A 21418-nucleotide genomic window follows, 5' to 3' on the forward strand; every position below is an offset into this window, starting at 1 on the left:
CATGTTTTATTATTACCAACATCTCATATTATATAATACTATCTAAAACAGCCTCTCCTTTGAAATAAATGTGATGTCACCACTGATTGCCCATTGCACTTTACAACTATCTGAATAGGACCCAATGCTAGATGATCTTGTTTTATTGTTCTAATATTGAGAAGAAAGGACAGTCAGTTAAAAAGCTTAGTGCTGGAAAATGAATTACTTATGATGCTAAGTGAATAGAGAGACAGATTGCAGCTTGGTTATGAAGGAAGTTACTGGGGAACTGGCTTCTCTAATTCACATTGTCAAATAAAGCCATTCTGACAAATGCTCTGAAACACATTTTAAATGGGAGCCTAGTGCCTTATCCCACTGTTCAGATGCATGTAAAAAGCATTAGCATTAAATGAAATAAAAATTACATTAGGAGAAAGGAAAAGAAAATGTGCGTATGTCCCTATACAAAGACTCCACTTCAAGAAACACTTCAAGTGCAGCCATATGTCTATGAATTGGGATTTACACATTCTCCTATCACTGGAAATCCTTTAGACAGCACAAAGTACCCAGTAACTGCAGAGTCATCTTGCATTAGCATGCCACTTACAGGAAAGGTGTTTGTTTGCTGCTGTTTCAGGAGGCCTGTTCACCCTTACCTACAGCACCTTGTTTTTTATGGCAGGTACAAGGCATACTGGAAGATGGAGAAAATCAAGTGCCTTCTACCAGCAAGTAGGATAAAAGTAAACTTAACTCTACCACTTTTTTGTCGATAATTTCACCAGGGTGTAGAATTGCTGTCACAAAAAACAAGATCAAACTTCAAGGAATTGCACCAATGACCTGAGAAATCTAAAATGAAAGATTAAACAGATTTTTCCAGTTCACTACAGACACTCATTTCTAATACAGTAAAAACACAGGACTGACAGGAATATTGTAAGAAACCATGGACTGCAGTACAGTACTTAAGCCAGCCTGAACTCTAATACAAGTAAAACCACCTTTTTTCAGGATAACGCTTGGAAGTCGCATGTACAATAAGATCCTTCTCTGAACGATTTGCTGGCAGAAATCATCCACAAAGTTGGCCAAAAGAAAATTTTGAACACTTTTTTTACATATGCAGTATAAAATATTCTTATTGTACTACAGAGCAGCAAATCTTTTAAGGGCGTCACTCACAGCATGCAAGGTTACAGTGAAAGTTGACTCACGTTTTTTCCAACTCACTATTTACCCAGAGGGCAGAATGCACAGGGAAGGGGAGGAAATAATCATTACTTAATTGCAAGGCATTGCTAGCACAGGAGTGGGTTAAGGCAGCAAAAAACCCCAAATGCCAGTAACTTCAGCTGGAGAAGAGTAGCTAGAGACAATTCCACATGGCTGAAATTCAGATTTGTGACAGCTCAGAGCTAAAGGAGGCACAACTTTTGACTAGTTCCTTGCTATGATCAGAACTACTGCAAAAACAGAACCAGAGACACAGATTCCTGTAATGGAGACACTGAGCAACTACAGAGATAATGGATCAGAGTTCCTGGCTGCACTTATCAAATGGGACAGCATTTCAGAAACCTGATAACCTGTACAGCACAGAGCCTGCCTGCCAGGCTCACAAGAGATGATGTGAGCTTCAGGATAGAAAAAAAAATAAAAAATCCATTACCATGACCTTTACACTACAGGTTATTAGAGTTTGTTCCCATCTGGAATCCAAGTACCTCACACATAAGTAACTTGCACTTTTATTATACGATGCACAATTACCTGGAAAACCATTTACTGCATCTCTACCATAAATGTTATGTTTCTCAGAGCTGAAAGATAGTTACAAATACAGGCTCCAATTTAGCATAAAATTTCCAGCCTTCTCAAAGTACAGTTCCATTTATATTCTGCATTTCCATCTTATAGCAATACACAGGATGTAAAAGCAAGTTGATAACGCATTCCCTTGAATTTTATCCACAAAACTTAGGAAAAACAACAACACCAAAATAAACCAAACCCAGATTCCAACCTCTTCACTGTTGCAGATGTACTCCCCAGTAGAGTTCATTTCCACCATTTATGGAGTGTTTCTCCATTTGATATTGCTGGTATTGCTTTCAAAATCCTTTCACACTGAACTGACAATTTAATGGGATGCCAACAGTATAAGCACCAAATGCCCCTCTGCTACAATTACATTCCACCTTCCCTATGAGATTATCATCACTCGGGTTTTTTCAGCCAAAGAGTCACACCAAATAGTCACAAGGGGTTTTGGAACAGCGGTCAGGACCTTGTAGCCCAAGAAAACCCCTGCTCACAACCAGCACTCTTGCTCCCAGGGGGAAAAAATTGCACTGAGCAAGTTTACACTAGTTTGTGTTACCATAGCTCACTGAATGGCTCAATTATTCTGTTTAACTGTGTCATCTCTCCCATTTACGGAACCATTAGTTTTTTTATTCCCCAAAACAAGTCATTAAGATGTTAGCATTATTTCCAGCTCAACAATTGAACATAACTCCAAGGGGCTCTGCTGGTCTGGGCAGAGCATCCTGTTTCCCCACACACACAAGTTCTGTGAGCTCTCTTAGCCAGCTCTTCACACATTTAATATGGGATAAAGGATTAGAGTAGTTTCACCTTGGCAAATCAGGAAATCATATGGTATTTAAACTCTTTGAACACTTCGAGAATAGTTTTTTAAGTTTAAATAAGCAGAATTACAGTGATACAGTGATAAGTCCTTTCTTTAGAACATCAAGTACTGCTACTCTCTATAATATGGATCAGCTTATAAAAGGCAGTGCAATAAAGAGCTCCTAAACCAAACAGCAATGGATGACCATCATCTTAAAAAATACAGCACAAAGTGTACAAAAAGTAAATAAACCATGCTTGAAACTTAGATCTCTTACATCTTATTCTTAAATCTACTAGGACAGGATTTAAAATTACATCAAATTAAAAGGAATTAGTTCATATTTTAAATCAGCTACAAGCCCTTGAGATTAATTCCAAGTCTCTACAATGCGGAAAGGACTACAGAGCACTCAATGTCCATGGATGTCTACGCTGGGTAACTGGAGACACTACTCATTTCCTCAGTGAGACTGCACCATTATTGGAATAATTCTAAGATCTAGCAAACCATTTCCCCAGTCTTTTAATATATAAGAATTTAACCTTCCTTAGTGGATAGTCTTTAGTTGAATTTTTTCTTCATTTACAGCTAAAATAATCATTTCTATGAAGTTATCTTTGAGATACCACTTATTCCCAACTTCAATCTAAATATCTTGTACATATAGTAACTTACAATTTCCTAAAAAACATTCACATTTACCTGGAAAGCTGTTTACTTCACTTCTACTACAAATGTTATGGTTCTTGCAAGCTGAAAGTTAGGTACAAATACAGACTTACTTAGGTCCAAAATTCCAGCATTTCCAAAGTACAGTTCCATATGTTCACTGGATTTCCAGCTTATCTCTATCCATCAGATATAAAAGCAAGTACATGATACATCCAGTTATCTTTAATTTTATCAACCAAAATTTAAAAGAAAACTTCAACCCAGACTTTATGTCTTTGCTCTTGGAGACATGCTTCAGAGGGGCATATTTCCTCCATTTCTTGATTATTTCCTCTCTCCCCTTGATAACTCTTCCTATTGTTTTCCAAATATTTGCACAGGGATTTGACCATTTATTTGAGATATCACCAGTACTGGCCCCAGCTATCTCCCCTGATTGAATCATATTCTACCCCTCTATGAGTTCCACATCACCCAGGTCTTGTTTGCCAAAGAGTAGCACAAAATATCAACACTGAATTTGGAAGCACTGATCAGGAAAAGACCTTGTAACTAAAAAAGCCCCTGCTCAGAACCAGCACTCTTGCTCCCAGAAAAAAAAATTTGCACTGAGCAATATTACACTGCTCTGCATTAGCACAACTCACTAAATGGCCCAGTTATTCTGCCTAATAGTATCATCTCTCCCATTTACCAAACCATTCATTTTTATCACCCACAGCACACGTCATTAAAATGTTTCTTATTTCTGGTTAAACAATGAACATACTCAGAGATGCTCTGCCACCTGGGCAGATGATCCTGTTTCCCCACACACACAACTTCTGTGAGCTCTCTCTTTAAACTCTATGAGCTCTTAGAGAATAGTTTTTTAACCTTCAATTATTACAATTTTCCCCATGTCCCTTGATTATTGAAATGCTTTCTTAGCAACATCAAATCCTACTACTACTTCTGTAATTCATCAGCTGATAAAGGACAGTGCTACAGAGCATTGCTAAACCAAACGCCACTGACGCTGCACCATTATCAACCTACCAACATTTCATTTTTGTAGCTGAAATGACACTTAAACCAGATGACTCAAAAAGCCCTCTGGAGGCAGATGGCAAACATGTTGTTGACATCTCAACCTCAGATAAAATCATCAATTTCATTCCCAAAGTTAATTAATAGATTAAACTCCTATTTAAAATACGTCACTATTTGCTTATTCTTTTACATTTAGGGAATGTTTTCCTTTAACAAAATTTTTCACACATAACACTCAATTCCATAGAATTTATAAACCTTGTATAACTTCTTATCCCAGTTCTATAAAAAGAAAATAATAGGTCTCTATCCATAGGGAAAGCACAGGTCCCAAGAATCCAAACCCAGGCAAACTGAGAGAGAGCACACTCAGATAAAGTTATTCAAATTTTTGCACAGTGATTTTACCATTCAATTCAGATGTCACCAGTGCTGGAACCAAATATCTTCCCTGATAGAAACATATTCTACCCATCTTATGCATCACTCTGGATATATTTATCAAAGAGTCACACCAAATACCCACATTGAATTTTGGAGCACTGGTCAGAAAGCACCTTGTAACCCAAGAAAGGCCCTGCTCACAACCAACACTCTCTTGTACCAGGGAAAAAAACCTTGAAATTGCACTGAGCAATGTTACACTGCTCTGTGTTAGCACAGATCACCAAAGGACCCAGTTATTCTGCCTAACAGCATCCTCTCTCCCATTTGCCAAACCAGTCATTTTCCCTGCCCAGAGGGCATGATATCAAAACAATGAACATACTCAGAGGTGCTCTGCTGGCCAGGGTAGGAGATCCTGTTTCCCCACACACACCGCTGCTCTTTGCTGTCTATTAAAACTCTACAAACACTTAAGAGAGGAGTTCCTCAACCTTGAACTCCTTGAATTTACCCCAAAGTCCCTGGCATTATTAAAATGCTTTCTTAGCAAGATCAAATACTGCTACTGTCTCTATCATTCATCACTTGATAGAGAGCAGTGCTACAGAGAGCTTTGAAACCAAGCACCACTGACACTGCTGCAGCACCATTTGAAATCCATTGGATTTTGTGCTTGCACTGACACTTGAACCTGATTATTCAAACCAACTTGGGAAACAGATGACAAATAGTAAATACAATGTAAACCTGGATAAAACCATTCATTTCATTCTTAATTGTTTAAAATTCTAAATTGATTAAAATTTTTTAAAATTCTATTAAAAATAACAGCTAATTTAGTTATTCTTTTACATTTAGAAAACATTATTCTTAAACATAATTTTGATAATAGAAGATTCAACTCTTTAACCAGAAGCTCTACACTTACTTACCTTTCTCTCTCTCATCCCTGGTATGAAAAGGCATTTGGTTGAAAACGACAGACATCATACAAAATAACTTCATACTGGTCTTACCCCTCATTGGTTGCTTGACACGGTTGTAATAAGAAGTCTATTCTATGGCTCAGAGATTAAAAGGAAAATAACAAATGCTTACCACTTGCAGGGAATCCAAGCCTAGATTGCCCTTGTAACACAAGTGAAGCTTGTTTAGACCCAACACCATTTATTAGATGATTTCATAACAGCTGAAAGAATACTTATTTCCACCAACAAGAACCTATTAAAAACCCTTTCTAGAAAAAAACGTCATTAGTACCAGAACTTGTCTCAAGTACCGGCAAATGTCATTGATAAAACACATTGCACCATGAAAGCACCTTCTTTTTAGAACGCTCATTTTGACAGATACACTGCTATTGCAACTAAAGAAACATTGTTCATAAAACAGGAAAGGAGAATATTCTAACACAGATACAGCTTACTGGAATTGGCCAACATTTCTACATCATCTAGAAAGAAACAACTTGCTCTTTCAGGTCTGACAGCAAGTTGAGAGTTTCACAGCCTGCTTTGCTCGCAGGGCAGCAGTGCCTCACCCAGCACAGCCCTGTGTGCACAAGGGCTCCCCTGGCACAGCTGACCCTGCCAAGAGCTTTTGGTGCCTCCAGAGCCTCCTCAGGGCTCCCCCTGCCCTCAGCCCCGAGCCTGCTCTGCCCAGGGCCAGGGCTCAGCTCTGGCCACTCACCCCAAACCCTGCCAGGAACCCACTGCTGCCCTGGCACCCGCCCGGCACCCCAAACACCCCCAGGGCAACAGCCCATTGTGAGCACACAAACAGCCTGGCACCCCAAACATTCCCTCCTCTGCTGCCTCATGGCAACCAAGGGCACAACACTGAAACAGCATGGCCATTATTTGTGGTACCACAGGTAGAGGATATTTTTGCTGCCAAAGATAAAGATTCAACCAAACCCATGGATTTCATTCTGAGGGCATCCAACTCTGAATGACCTAAGACAATCATCTTCATTTCTGTGAGATCTACTCCCTAAACCTGTCATGCCCAAGCTGAATCAAAAAAACTTAGATATGTCTTATATACAATTTCCCACAAGAATATCTACAGGTACCTGGAAAAAAAATTAATTGCATCTGTACTACAAATGTTAAGCTTTTCCCAGCTCCAACCAAGTTACAAACACAGATTCTATTTCGGGTCAAAATTCCCAGACATTCCAAAGTGCAGTTCCATTTGGAACTTCGATTTCTATTTTTTATCAATACCTAGAATATAATAGCAAGTAAAAAGTGCTTTCAGTTCACCTTCAATTTTTAAACCAAAACTATTGAAATTTAAAAAAAAAAAAAAAAACCCAGACTCTAACACAGTCACTCTTACAGTCAAGCTCTCCCAGGGGGCACATTACCTCCATTTCTTGATTTTTTCCTCTGTTCCTTTGATAACACTTCCTTCTATTGCCCAAATCTTTGAACAGTGATCTGACCATTTAAGGGAAACTTTACCAGCACTGGTACCAAATATGTCCCCTGACAGAACCATATTCTACCTTTCTTAAGCAACACTCACGACCTGTTTGCCAGAGTCACACCAAACATTCACATTGATTTTTGAAGCAATGGTCAGAAAGTTACTAGTAACTCTCTTGCTCCCAGGAAAAATTCTTAAAATTGTACCGAGCAATATTACACTGCTCTGTATAAACACAAATCACTGAAGAGCCCAGTTAATCTGACCAACAGCATCATTTCTCCCATTTATCAAACCATTCATTGTTCTCATCCCCAATAAATGCCATTAAAATGGTACCATTATTTCCAGTTACACATATACTCAGAGGCGCTCATCTGGCCTGGGCAGGTAATCCTGTTTCCCCACACACACCTCTGCTCTTTGCTGTCTATTAAAACTCTACAAACATTTAGAGATGAGTTCCTTAACCTTGAACTGTTTGAATTTGCTCCCAAGTCCATGCCATTAAATAATGGCATTATTTAAATGCTTTCTTAGCAAGATCAAATACTGCTACTGTCTCTATCATTCATCACTTGATAGAGAGCAGTGCTACAGAGAGCTTTGAAACCAAGCACCACTGACACTGCTGCAGCACCATTTGAAATCCATTGGATTTTGTGCTTGCACTGACACTTGAACCTGATTGCTCAAACCAACTTGGGAACCAGATGACAAATAGTCTATAAGATGTAAACCTTGCATAACACCATTCATTTCATTCTTAATTGTTTAAAATCCTTTTGAAAAGAACTCCTCATTTAGTTATTCTTTTACATTAAGAAAACATTATTCTTAAACATAATTTTGATAATAGAAGATTCCACTCTTTAACCAGAAGCTCCCCGCTTACCTTTCTCTCCTTCATCCCTGGTAAGAAAAGGCATTTGGTTGAAAACAATGACAGACATCACACAAAATAACTTCATACTGGTCTTACCCCCATTGGTTGCTTGACACTCTTGTAATAATAAGTCCGTTCTATTGCTCAGAGATGAAACAGAAAATGACAAATGCTTACCAGTTGCAGGGAATCCAAGCCCAGAATGTCTTTGTCATATAAATAAAGCTTGTTTAGACCCAACATCATCTTTTTAGATGATTTCATTACAGCTGAAAGAATACTTATTTCCACCAGCAAGAACTTATTAAAAACCATTTCTGGAAAAAATATCATTAGTACCAGAACTTATCTCAAGTACCTGCAATGTTATTTATAAACCGCATTGCACCATTGAAGAAACTTATTTCTAGAACTCTCATTTTGATAGAAACTTTGCTATTGCAATTTAAAAAAAAAATTAACGAACAAACAAAACAAAGAATTGGTCAAACAATGAAGAAAGGAGGATATTCTAACACAGATACAGCTTACTGGAATTGGCCAACATTTCTACATCATCCAGAAAGAAGCAAGTTGTTCTTTCAGGTCTGACAGCAAGTTGAGAGTTTCACAGCCTGCTTTGCTCGCAGGGCAGCAGTGCCTCACCCAGCACAGCCCTGTGTGCACGAGGGCTCCCCTGGCACAGCTGACCCTGCCAAGAGCTTTTGGTGCCTCCAGAGCCTCCTCAGGGCTCCCCCTGCCCTCAGCCCCGAGCCTGCTCTGCCCAGGGCCAGGGCTCAGCTCTGGCCACTCACCCCAAACACTGCCAGGAACCCACTGCTGCCCTGGCACCCGCCCGGCACCCCAAACACCCCCAGGGCAACAGCCCATTGTGAGCACACAAACAGCCTGGCACCCCAAACATTCCCTCCTCTGCTGCCTCATGGCAACCAAGGGCACAACACTGAAACAGCATGGCCATTATTTGTGCTACCACAGGTAGAGGATATTTTTGCTACCAAAGATAAAGATTCAACCAAACCCATGGATTTCATTCTGAGGGCATCCAACTCTGAATGAGCTAAAAAATCGTCTTCATTTCTCTAAGATCTACTTCCTAAACCAGGCATTCCCAAGCTGAATAAATAAGAAACCTAGATATATCTTATATACAATTTCCCATAAGAATATCTACATGTACCTGGAAAAAAAATTAATTGCATCTGTACTACAAATGTTAAGCTTTTCCCAGCTCCAACCAAGTTACAAACACAGATTCTATTTCAGGTCAAAATTCCCAGACATTCCAAAGTGCAGTTCCATTTGGAACTTGGATTTCTATTTTTTATCAATACCTAGAACATAAGAGCAAGTAAAAAGTGCTTTCAGTTCACCTTCATTTTTTAAACCAAAACTATTGAAATTAAAAAAAAAAAAAAAACCCAGACTCTAACACAGTCACTCTTACAGTCAAGCTCTCCCAAGGGGCACATTACCTCCATTTCTTGATTTTTTCCTCTGTTCCTTTGATAACACTTCCTTCTATTGCCCAAATCTTTGCACATTGATTTGACCATTTAAGGGAAACTTTACCAGCACTGGTACCAAATATGTCCCCTGACAGAACCATATTCTACCTTTCTTAAGCAACACTCGCGACCTGTTTGCCAGAGTCACACCAAACATTCACATTGATTTTTGAAGCAATGGTCAGAAAGTTACTAGTAACTCTCTTGCTCCCAGGGAAAAATCTTAAAATTGCACTGAGGAACATTACACTGCTCTGTATTAACACAAATCACTGAAGAGCCCACTTAATCTGACCAACAGCATCATTTCTCCCATTTATCAAACCATTCATTGTTCTCATCCCCAATAAATGCCATTAGAATGCTACCATGATTTCCAGTTACACATATACTCAGAGGCGCTCATCTGGCCTGGGCAGGTAATCCTGTTTCCCCACACACACCTCTACTCTTTGCTGTCTATTAAAACTCTACAAACATTTAGAGATGAGTTCCTTAACCTAGAACTGTTTGAATTTGCTCCCAAACCCATGCCATTAAATAATGGCATTATTAAAATGCTTTCTTCGCAAGATCAAATACTGCTACTGTCTCTATCATTCATCACTTGATAGAGAGCAGTGCTACAGAGAGCTTTGAAACCAAGCACCACTGACACTGCTGCAGCACCATTTGAAATCCATTGGATTTTGTGCTTGCACTGACACTTGAACCTGATTGCTCAAACCAACTTGGGAACCAGATGACAAATAGTCTATAAGATGTAAACCTTACATCAAACCATTCATTTCATTCTTAATTGTATATAGTCCTTTTGAAAATAACTCTTCATTTAGTTTATCTTTTACATTTAGAAAACATTATTCTTAAACATAATTTTGATAATAGAAGATTCAACTCTTTAACCAGAAGCTCTACACTTACTTACCTTTCTCTCCTTCATCCCTGGTAAGAAAAGGCATTTGGTTAAAAACAACAGGCATCACACAAAATAACTTCATACTGGTCTTACCCCTCATTGGTTGCTTGACACTGTTGTAATAAGAAGTCTATTCTATGGCTCAGAGACTAAAAATAAAATAAAAAATGCTTACCAGTTGCAGGGAATCCAAGCCTCGACTACCCTTGTAACACAAGTGAAGCTTGTTTAGACCCAACACCATTTATTAGATGATTTCATTACAGGTGAAAGAATACTTATTTCCACCAACAAGAACCTATTAAAAACCCTTTCTAGAAAAAAACCTCATTCGTAACAGAACTTGTCTCAAGTACCGGCAAATGTCATTGATAAAACACATTGCACCATGAAAGCACCTTCTTTTTAGAACGCTCATTTTGACAGATACACTGCTATTGCAACTAAAGAAACATTGTTCATAAAACAGGAAAGGAGAATATTCTAACACAGATACAGCTTACTGGAATTGGCCAACATTTCTACATCATCTAGAAAGAAACAACTTGCTCTTTCAGGTCTGACAGCAAGTTGAGAGTTTCACAGCCTGCTTTGCTCGCAGGGCAGCAGTGCCTCACCCAGCACAGCCCTGTGTGCACGAGGGCTCCCCTGGCACAGCTGACCCTGCCAAGAGCTTTTGGTGCCTCCAGAGCCTCCTCAGGGCTCCCCCTGCCCTCAGCCCCGAGCCTGCTCTGCCCAGGGCCAGGGCTCAGCTCTGGCCACTCACCCCAAACACTGCCAGGAACCCACTGCTGCCCTGGCACCCGCCCGGCACCCCAAACACCCCCAGGGCAACAGCCCATTGTGAGCACACAAACAGCCTGGCACCCCAAACATTCCCTCCTCTGCTGCCTCATGGCAACCAAGGGCACAACACTGAAACAGCATGGCCATTATTTGGGGTACCACAGATAGAGGATATTTTTGCTACCAAAGATAAAGATTCAACCAAAACCCCAATGATTTCATTCTGCTGCCACCCCTCTCTGACTCAGATCAGAGAATCACCCATATTTCTATGATGATAAGATCTATTTCAGATACCACTTACTCCCAACTAAAATTCACATGCTTAGATATAACTAACATAAAAATTTCCCTAAATCATGTCCACATTTTCCTGAAAACCATTTAATGCATCTCTGCTAAAAATATGGTTATTTAACTTACTTACAAACACAAACTCTTATTTAGTTGAAAATTTCCAGCCTTTCCAAAGTACAGTTCTATTTCTAACCTAGATTCCCATTTTATATCAATACATAGCACATAAAAGCAAGTAAAAAGGCATTCCGTTCTCCTTAGGTTTTTAAACCAAACATAACAAATAAAAGACAAAGAACAAACCAAGACTTTAACATGGTTACAGTTGCAGACACGCTCTCCAGAGGAGCACATTTCCTCCATTACTTGAATATTTCTTCTCTGCCTTTTGTAAGGCTTCCTACTGTCATCCAAACTTTGCCACAGTGATTTGACCATTTAAGTGAAACTTCACCAGCAGTGGTATCAAATATGTCCCCTGACAGAACCATATTCTCTTTTTCTTACGTATCACTCAGACATGTTTACCAAATATTCACAGCTAATACTCACATTCATTTTTGAAGCATTGGTCAGAAATGACCTAGTAACACTCTTGCTCCCAGGAAAAAAAACCCTAAAATTGCACTGAGCAATATCACACTGCTCTGTATTAGCACAGATCACTAAAGGACCCAGTTATTCTGCCTAACAGCATTATCTCTAACATTTACCAAACCATTCATTGTTCTCATTCCCAATAAATGTCACTTAAAATGTTGTCATTATTTCCAGTTACACAGTGAACATACTAAGAGGTGCCCTGCCGGCCTGGACAGATGATCCCCTTTTCCCACACACACCACTGCTTTTAGTTGACAATTAAAACTCTACAAACACTTAGAGAAAAGTTTCTTAACCTAGAACTATCTGAATTTGCTCCCACTTCCCATGGCATTATTTAAATGCTTTCTTCGCAAGATCAAATACTGCTACTGTCTCTATCATTCATCACTTGATAGAGAGCAGTGCTACAGAGAGCTTTGAAGCCAAACACCACTGACACTGCTGCAGCACCATTTCAAAATCATTTGATTTTGTGCTTGCACTGACACTTGAACCTGATTGCTCAATAAAACTTGGGCAACAGATGACAAATAGTAGATACGATGTAAACCTGGATAAAACCATTCATTTCATACTTAATTGTTTAAAATCCTAGATTGTTAAAAATTTTTTAAAATTCTATTAAAAATAACACCTAATTTAGTTATTCTTTTACATTTAGAAAACATTACTCTTAAACATAATTTTGATAATTGAAGATTCCACTCTTTAACCAGAAGCTCCCCGCTTACCTTTCTCTCCTTCATCCCTGGTAAGAAAAGGCATTTGGTTAAAAACAACAGGCATCATACAAAATAACTTCATACTGGTCTTACCCCCATTGGTTGCTTGACACTCTTGTAATAATAAGTCCGTTCTATTGCTCAGAGATGAAACAGAAAATGTCAAATGCTTACCAGTTGCAGGGAATCCAAGCCCAGAAGGTCTTTGTCATATAAGTAAAGCTTGTTTAGACCCAACATCATCTTTTTAGATGATTTCATTACAGCTGGAACAATACTTATTTCCACCAGCAAGAACTTATTAAAAACCATTTCTGGAAAAAATGTCATTAGTACCAGAACTTAGCTCAAGTACCTGCAATGTTATTTATAAACCACATTGCACCATTCAAGAAACTTATTTCTAGAACTCTCATTTTGATAGATACTTTGCTATTGCAACTTAAAAAAAAAAAAATTAACAAACAAACAAAACAAAGAATTGGTCAAACAATGAAGAAAGGAGGATATTCTAACACAGATACAGCTTACTGGAATTGGCCAACATTTCTACATCATCCAGAAAGAAGCAAGTTGTTCTTTCAGGTCTGACAGCAAGTTGAGAGTTTCACAGCCTGCTTTGCTCGCAGGGCAGCAGTGCCTCACCCAGCACAGCCCTGTGTGCACGAGGGCTCCCCTGGCACAGCTGACCCTGCCAAGAGCTTTTGGTGCCTCCAGAGCCTCCTCAGGGCTCCCCCTGCCCTCAGCCCCGAGCCTGCTCTGCCCAGGGCCAGGGCTCAGCTCTGGCCACTCACCCCAAACCCTGCCAGGAACCCACTGCTGCCCTGGCACCCGCCCGGCACCCCAAACACCCCCAGGGCAACAGCCCATTGTGAGCACACAAACAGCCTGGCACCCCAAACATTCCCTCCTCTGCTGCCTCATGGCAACCAAGGGCACAACACTGAAACAGCATGGCCACTATCTGTAGGACCACAGATATAGGCTGTTATTGCTACCAAAGATAAAGATTCAACCAAAACCCCTTGGATTTCATTCTGAGGGCAACCAAGTCCGAATGAGCTAAGAGAATCACCTTCATTTCTATAGGATCTACTTCATAAACCAGTCATGCTCAAGCTGAATCAAAAAAACTTATATATAACATATATATATATAACTTCCCTAAAGAATATCCACATGTACCTGGAAAAGCTTTCATTGCATCTCTACCAAAAATGCTTTCTTTTTCACACTCCAACTTAAAAACACAGGTTCTATACAAGCTCAAAATTTCCAACCATTCCAAAGTGCAGTTCCATTTGTAACCTTGATTTCCATGTTATATCAATACATAGCACACAAAAGCAAGTAAAAAGTGCTTTCAGTTCACTTTCATTATTTAAATGAAAACTATTAAAACCCAAACAAACCCAGACTCAAATGTGGTCACTGTTACAGACAAGCTCTCCCAACGGGCACATTACCTCCATTTCTTGATTATTCCCTCTCTCCCCCTCATATCTCCTCTTATTGTTTTGCAAATGTTTGCACAGTGATTTGACCATTCAATTCAGATGTCACCAGTGCTGGAACCAAATACCTTCCCTGATAGAAACATATTCTACCCATCTTATGCATCACTCTGGACATGTTTATCAAAGAGTCACACCAAATACCCACATTGAATTTTGGAGCACTGGTCAGAAAGCACCTTGTAACCCAAGAAAGGCCCTGCTCGCAACCAACACGCTTGTACCAGGGGAAAAAACCTTGAAATTGCACTGAGCAATGTTACACTGCTCTGTGTTAGCACAGATCACCAAAGGACCCAGTTATTCTGCCTAACAGCATCCTCTCTCCCATTTGCCAAACCAGTCATTTTCCCTGCCCAGAGGGCATGATATCAAAACAATGAACATACTCAGAGGTGCTCTGCTGGCCAGGGTAGGTAATCCTGTTTCCCCACACACACCGCTGCTCTTTGCTGTCTATTAAAACTCCACAAAAACATAGAGAGGACTTGTTTAACCTTGAACTATCTGAATTTGCTCCCACATCCATGGCATTATTAAAATGCTTTCTTAGCAAGATCAAATACTGCTACTGTCTCTATCATTCATCACTTGATAGAGAGCAGTGCTACAGAGAGCTTTGAAACCAAGCACCACTGACACTGCTGCAGCACCATTTGAAATCCATTGGATTTTGTGCTTGCACTGACACTTGAACCTGATTGCTCAAACCAACTTGGGAACCAGATGACAAATAGTAAATACGATGTAAACCTGGATAAAACCATTCATTTCATTCTTAATTGTATATAGTCCTTTTGAAAATAACTCCTCATTTAGTTTATCTTTTACATTTAGAAAACATTATTCTTAAACATAATTTTGATAATAGAAGATTCCACTCTTTAACCAGAAGCTCCCCGCTTACCTTTCTCTCCTTCATCCCTGGTAAGAAAAGGCATTTGGTTGAAAACAATGACAGACATCACACAAAATAACTTCATACTGGTCTTACCCCCATTGGTTGCTTGACACTCTTGTAATAATAAGTCCGTTCTATTGCTCAGAGATGAAACAGAAAATGTCAAATGCGTACCAGTTGCAGGGAATCCAAGCCCAGAATGTCTTTGTCATATAAGTAAAGCTTGTTTAGACCCAACATCATCTTTTTAGATGATTTCATTACAGCTGAAAGAATACTTATTTCCACCAGCAAGAACCTATTAAAAACCATTTCCGGAAAAAATGTCATTAGTACCAGAACTTGTCTCAAGTACCTCCAATAATATTTATAATCCACATTGCACCATTCAAGAAACTTATTTCTAGAATGCTCATTTTGATAAATACACTGCTATTGCAACTTAAAAAAAAAAAATCATTGGTAGAACAATGAGGATATTCTAAGACACAGCTTACTGGAACTGGCAACATTTCTACATCATCCAGAAAGAAGCAAGTTGTTCTTTCAGGTCTGACAGCAAGTTGAGAGTTTCACAGCCTGCTTTGCTCGCAGGGCAGCAGTGCCTCACCCAGCACAGCCCTGTGTGCACGAGGGCTCCCCTGGCACAGCTGACCCTGCCAAGAGCTTTTGGTGCCTCCAGAGCCTCCTCAGGGCTCCCCCTGCCCTCAGCCCCGAGCCTGCTCTGCCCAGGGCCAGGACTCAGCTCTGGCCACTCACCCCAAACACTGCCAGGAACCCACTGCTGCCCTGGCACCCGCCCGGCACCCCAAACACCCCCAGGGCAACAGCCCATTGTGAGCACACAAACAGCCTGGCACCCCAAACATTCCCTCCTCTGCTGCCTCATGGCAACCAAGGGCACAACACTGAAACAGCATGGCCATTATTTGGGGTACCACAGATAGAGGATATTTTTGCTACCAAAGATAAAGATTCAACCAAAACCCCTTGGATTTCATTCTGAGCGCAACCAACTCTGAATCAGGTAAGAGAATCATCCTCATTTCTCTAAGATCTACTTCCTAAACCAGGCATTCCCAAGCTGAATGAATAAGAAACCTAGATAGATCTTATATACAATTTCCCATAAGAATATCTACATGTACCTGGAAAAAAATTAATTGCATCTGTACTACAAATGTTAAGCTTTTCCCAGCTCCAACCAAGTTACAAACACAGATTCTATTTCGGGTCATAATTCCCAGACATTCCAATGTGCAGTTCCATTTGGAACTTGGATTTCTATTTTTTATCAATACCTAGAACATAAGAGCAAGTAAAAAGTGCTTTCAGTTCACCTTCATTTTTTAAACCAAAACTATTAAAATTTTAAAAAACAACCCAGACTCTAACACAGTCACTCTTACAGTCAAGCTCTCCCAGGGGGCACATTACCTCCATTTCTTGATTTTTTCCTCTGTTCCTTTGATAACACTTCCTTCTATTGTCCAAATCTTTGCACAGTGATCTGACCATTTAAGGGAAACTTTACCAGCACTGGTACCAAATATGTCCCCTGACAGAACCATATTCTACCTTTCTTAAGCAACACTCGCGACCTGTTTGCCAGAGTCACACCAAACATTCACATTGATTTTTGAAGCAATGGTCAGAAAGTTACTAGTAACTCTCTTGCTCCCAGGGAAAAATCTTAAAATTGCACTGAGGAACATTACACTGCTCTGTATTAACACAAATCACTGAAGAGCCCAGTTAATCTGACTAACAGCATCATTTCTCCCATGTATCAAACCGTTCATTGTTCTCATCCCCAATAAATGCCATTAAAATGCTACCATGATTTCCAGTTACACATAGAGGCGCTCATCTGGCCTGGGCAGGTAATCCTGTTTCCCCACACACACCTCTGCTCTTTGCTGTCTATTAAAACTCTACAAACATTTAGAGATGAGTTCCTTAACCTTGAACTGTTTGAATTTGCTCCCAAGTCCATGCCATTAAATAATGGCATTATTTAAATGCTTTCTTAGCAAGATCAAATACTGCTACTGTCTCTATCATTCATCACTTGATAGAGAGCAGTGCTACAGAGAGCTTTGAAACCAAGCACCACTGACACTGCTGCAGCACCATTTGAAATCCATTGGATTTTGTGCTTGCACTGACACTTGAACCTGATTGCTCAAACCAACTTGGGAACCAGATGACAAATAGTAAATAAGATGTAAACCTTGCATAACACCATTCATTTCATTCTTAATTGTTTAAAATCCTTTTGAAAAGAACTCCTCATTTAGTTATTCTTTTACATTAAGAAAACATTATTCTTAAACATAATTTTGATAATAGAAGATTCCACTCTTTAACCAGAAGCTCCCCGCTTACCTTTCTCTCCTTCATCCCTGGTAAGAAAAGGCATTTGCTTGAAAACAATCACAGACATCACACAAAATAACTTCATACTGGTCTTACCCCCATTGGTTGCTTGACACTCTTGTAATAATAAGTCCGTTCTATTGCTCAGAGTTGAAACAGAAAATGACAAATGCTTACCAGTTGCAGGGAATCCAAGCCCAGAATGTCTTTGTCACATAAGTAAAGCTTGTTTAGACCCAACATCATCTTTTTAGATGATTTCATTACAGCTGAAAGAATACTTATTTCCACCAGCAACAAGAACCTATTAAAAACCATTTCTGGAAAAAATGTCATTAGTACCAGAACTTAGCTCAAGTACCTGCAATGTTATTTATGAACCACATTGCACCATTGAAGAAACTTATTTCTAGAACTCTCATTTTGATAGATACTTTGCTACTGCAACTTAAAAAAAAAAAAAATTAACAAACAAACAAAACAAAGAATTGGTCAAACAATGAAGAAAGGAGGATATTCTAACACAGATACAGCTTACTGGAATTGCCCAACATTTCTACATCATCTAGAAAGAAACAACTTGCTCTTTCAGGTCTGACAGCAAGTTGAGAGTTTCACAGCCTGCTTTGCTCGCAGGGCAGCAGTGCCTCACCCAGCACAGCCCTGTGTGCACGAGGGCTCCCCTGGCACAGCTGACCCTGCCAAGAGCTTTTGGTGCCTCCAGAGCCTCCTCAGGGCTCCCCCTGCCCTCAGCCCCGAGCCTGCTCTGCCCAGGGCCAGGGCTCAGCTCTGGCCACTCACCCCAAACCCTGCCAGGAACCCACTGCTGCCCTGGCACCCGCCCGGCACCCCAAACACCCCCAGGGCAACAGCCCATTGTGAGCACACAAACAGCCTGGCACCCCAAACATTCCCTCCTCTGCTGCCTCATGGCAACCAAGGGCACAACACTGAAACAGCATGGCCGTTATTTGTGCTACCACAGGTAGAGGATATTTTTGCTACCAAAGATAAAGATTCCACCAAGCCCATGGATTTCATTCTGAGGGCATCCAACTCTGAATGAGCTAAAAAATCGTCTTCATTTCTCTAAGATCTACTTCCTAAACCAGGCATTCCCAAGCTGAATAAATAAGAAACCTAGATATATCTTATATACAATTTCCCATAAGAATATCTACATGTACCTGGAAAAAAAATTAATTGCATCTGTACTACAAATGTTAAGCTTTTCCCAGCTCCAACCAAGTTACAAACACAGATTCTATTTCGGGTCAAAATTCCCAGACATTCCAAAGTGCAGTTCCATTTGGAACTTGGATTTCTATTTTTTACCAATACCTAGAACATAATAGTAAGTAAAAAGTGCTTTCAGTTCACCTTCATTTTTTAAACCAAAACTATTAAAATTTTAAAAAACAACCCAGACTCTAACACAGTCACTCTTACAGGCAAGCTCTCCCAGGGGGCACATTACCTCCATTTCTTGTTTTTTTCCTCTGTTTCTTTGATAACACTTCCTTCTATTGTCCAAATCTTTGCACAGTGATCTGACCATTTAAGGGAAACTTTACCAGCACTGGTACCAAATATGTCCCCTGACAGAACCATATTCTACCTTTCTTAAGCAACACTCGCGACCTGTTTGCCAGAGTCACACCAAACATTCACATTGATTTTTGAAGCAATGGTCAGAAAGTTACTAGTAACTCTCTTGCTCCCAGGGAAAAATCTTAAAATTGCACTGAGGAACATTACACTGCTCTGTATTAACACAAATCACTGAAGAGCCCAGTTAATCTGACTAACAGCATCATTTCTCCCATGTATCAAACCGTTCATTGTTCTCATCCCAATAAATGCCATTAAAATGCTACCATGATTTCCAGTTACACATATACTCAGAGGCGTCATCTGGCCTGGGCAGGTAATCCTGTTTCCCCACACACACCTCTGCTCTTTGCTGTCTATTAAAACTCTACAAACATTTAGAGATGAGTTCCTTAACCTTGAACTGTTTGAATTTTCTCCCAAGTCCATGCCATTAAATAATGGCATTATTTAAATGCTTTCTTAGCAAGATCAAATACTGCTACTGTCTCTATCATTCATCACTTGATAGAGAGCAGTGCTACAGAGAGCTTTGAAACCAAACACCACTGACACTGCTGCAGCACCATTTGAAATCCATTGGATTTTGTGCTTGCACTGACACTTGAACCTGATTACTCAAACCAACTTGGGAACCAGATGACAAATAGTAAATACGATGTAAACCTGGATAAAACCATTCATTTCATTCTTAATTGTTTAAAATCCTTTTGAAAAGAACTCCTCATTTAGTTATTCTTTTACATTAAGAAAACATTATTCTTAAACATAATTTTGATAATAGAAGATTCCACTCTTTAACCAGAAGCTCCCCGCTTACCTTTCTCTCCTTCATCCCTGGTAAGAAAAGGCATTTGGTTGAAAACAATGACAGACATCACACAAAATAACTTCATACTGGTCTTACCCCCATTGGTTGCTTGACACTCTTGTAATAATAAGTCCGTTCTATTGCTCAGAGATGAAACAGAAAATGACAAATGCTTACCAGTTGCAGGGAATCCAAGCCCAGAATGTCTTTGTCATATAAGTAAAGCTTGTTTAGACCCAACAATATCTTTTTAGATGATTTCATTACAGCTGAAAGAATACTTATTTCCACCAGCAACAAGAACCTATTAAAAACCATTTCTGGAAAAAATGTCATTAGTACCAGAACTTAGCTCAAGTACCTGCAATGTTATTTATAAACCACATTGCACCATTGAAGAAACTTATTTCTAGAACTCTCATTTTGATAGAAACTTTGCTATTGCAATTTAAAAAAAAAATTAACGAACAAACAAAACAAAGAATTGGTCAAACAATGAAGAAAGGAGGATATTCTAACACAGATACAGCTTACTGGAATTGGCCAACATTTCTACATCATCTAGAAAGAAGCAAGTTGTTCTTTCAGGTCTGACAGCAAGTTGAGAGTTTCACAGCCTGCTTTGCTCGCAGGGCAGCAGTGCCTCACCCAGCACAGCCCTGTGTGCACGAGGGCTCCCCTGGCACAGCTGACCCTGCCAAGAGCTTTTGGTGCCTCCAGAGCCTCCTCAGGGCTCCCCCTGCCCTCAGCCCCGAGCCTGCTCTGCCCAGGGCCAGGGCTCAGCTCTGGCCACTCACCCCAAACACTGCCAGGAACCCACTGCTGCCCTGGCACCCGCCCGGCACCCCAAACACCCCCAGGGCAACAGCCCATTGTGAGCACACAAACAGCCTGGCACCCCAAACATTCCCTCCTCTGCTGCCTCATGGCAACCAAGGGCACAACACTGAAACAGCATGGCCGTTATTTGTGCTACCACAGGTAGAGGATATTTTTGCTACCAAAGATAAAGATTCCACCAAGCCCATGGATTTCATTCTGAGGGCATCCAACTCTGAATGAGCTAAAAAATCGTCTTCATTTCTCTAAGATCTACTTCCTAAACCAGGCATTCCCAAGCTGAATAAATAAGAAACCTAGATATATCTTATATACAATTTCCCATAAGAATATCTACATGTACCTGGAAAAAAAATTAATTGCATCTGTACTACAAATGTTAAGCTTTTCCCAGCTCCAACCAAGTTACAAACACAGATTCTATTTCAGGTCAAAATTCCCAGACATTCCAAAGTGCAGTTCCATTTGGAACTTGGATTTCTATT

Source organism: Zonotrichia leucophrys, chromosome 7 (assembly GCF_028769735.1).
Source record: "Zonotrichia leucophrys gambelii isolate GWCS_2022_RI chromosome 7, RI_Zleu_2.0, whole genome shotgun sequence".
Classification (NCBI taxonomy): Eukaryota; Metazoa; Chordata; class Aves; order Passeriformes; family Passerellidae; genus Zonotrichia; species Zonotrichia leucophrys.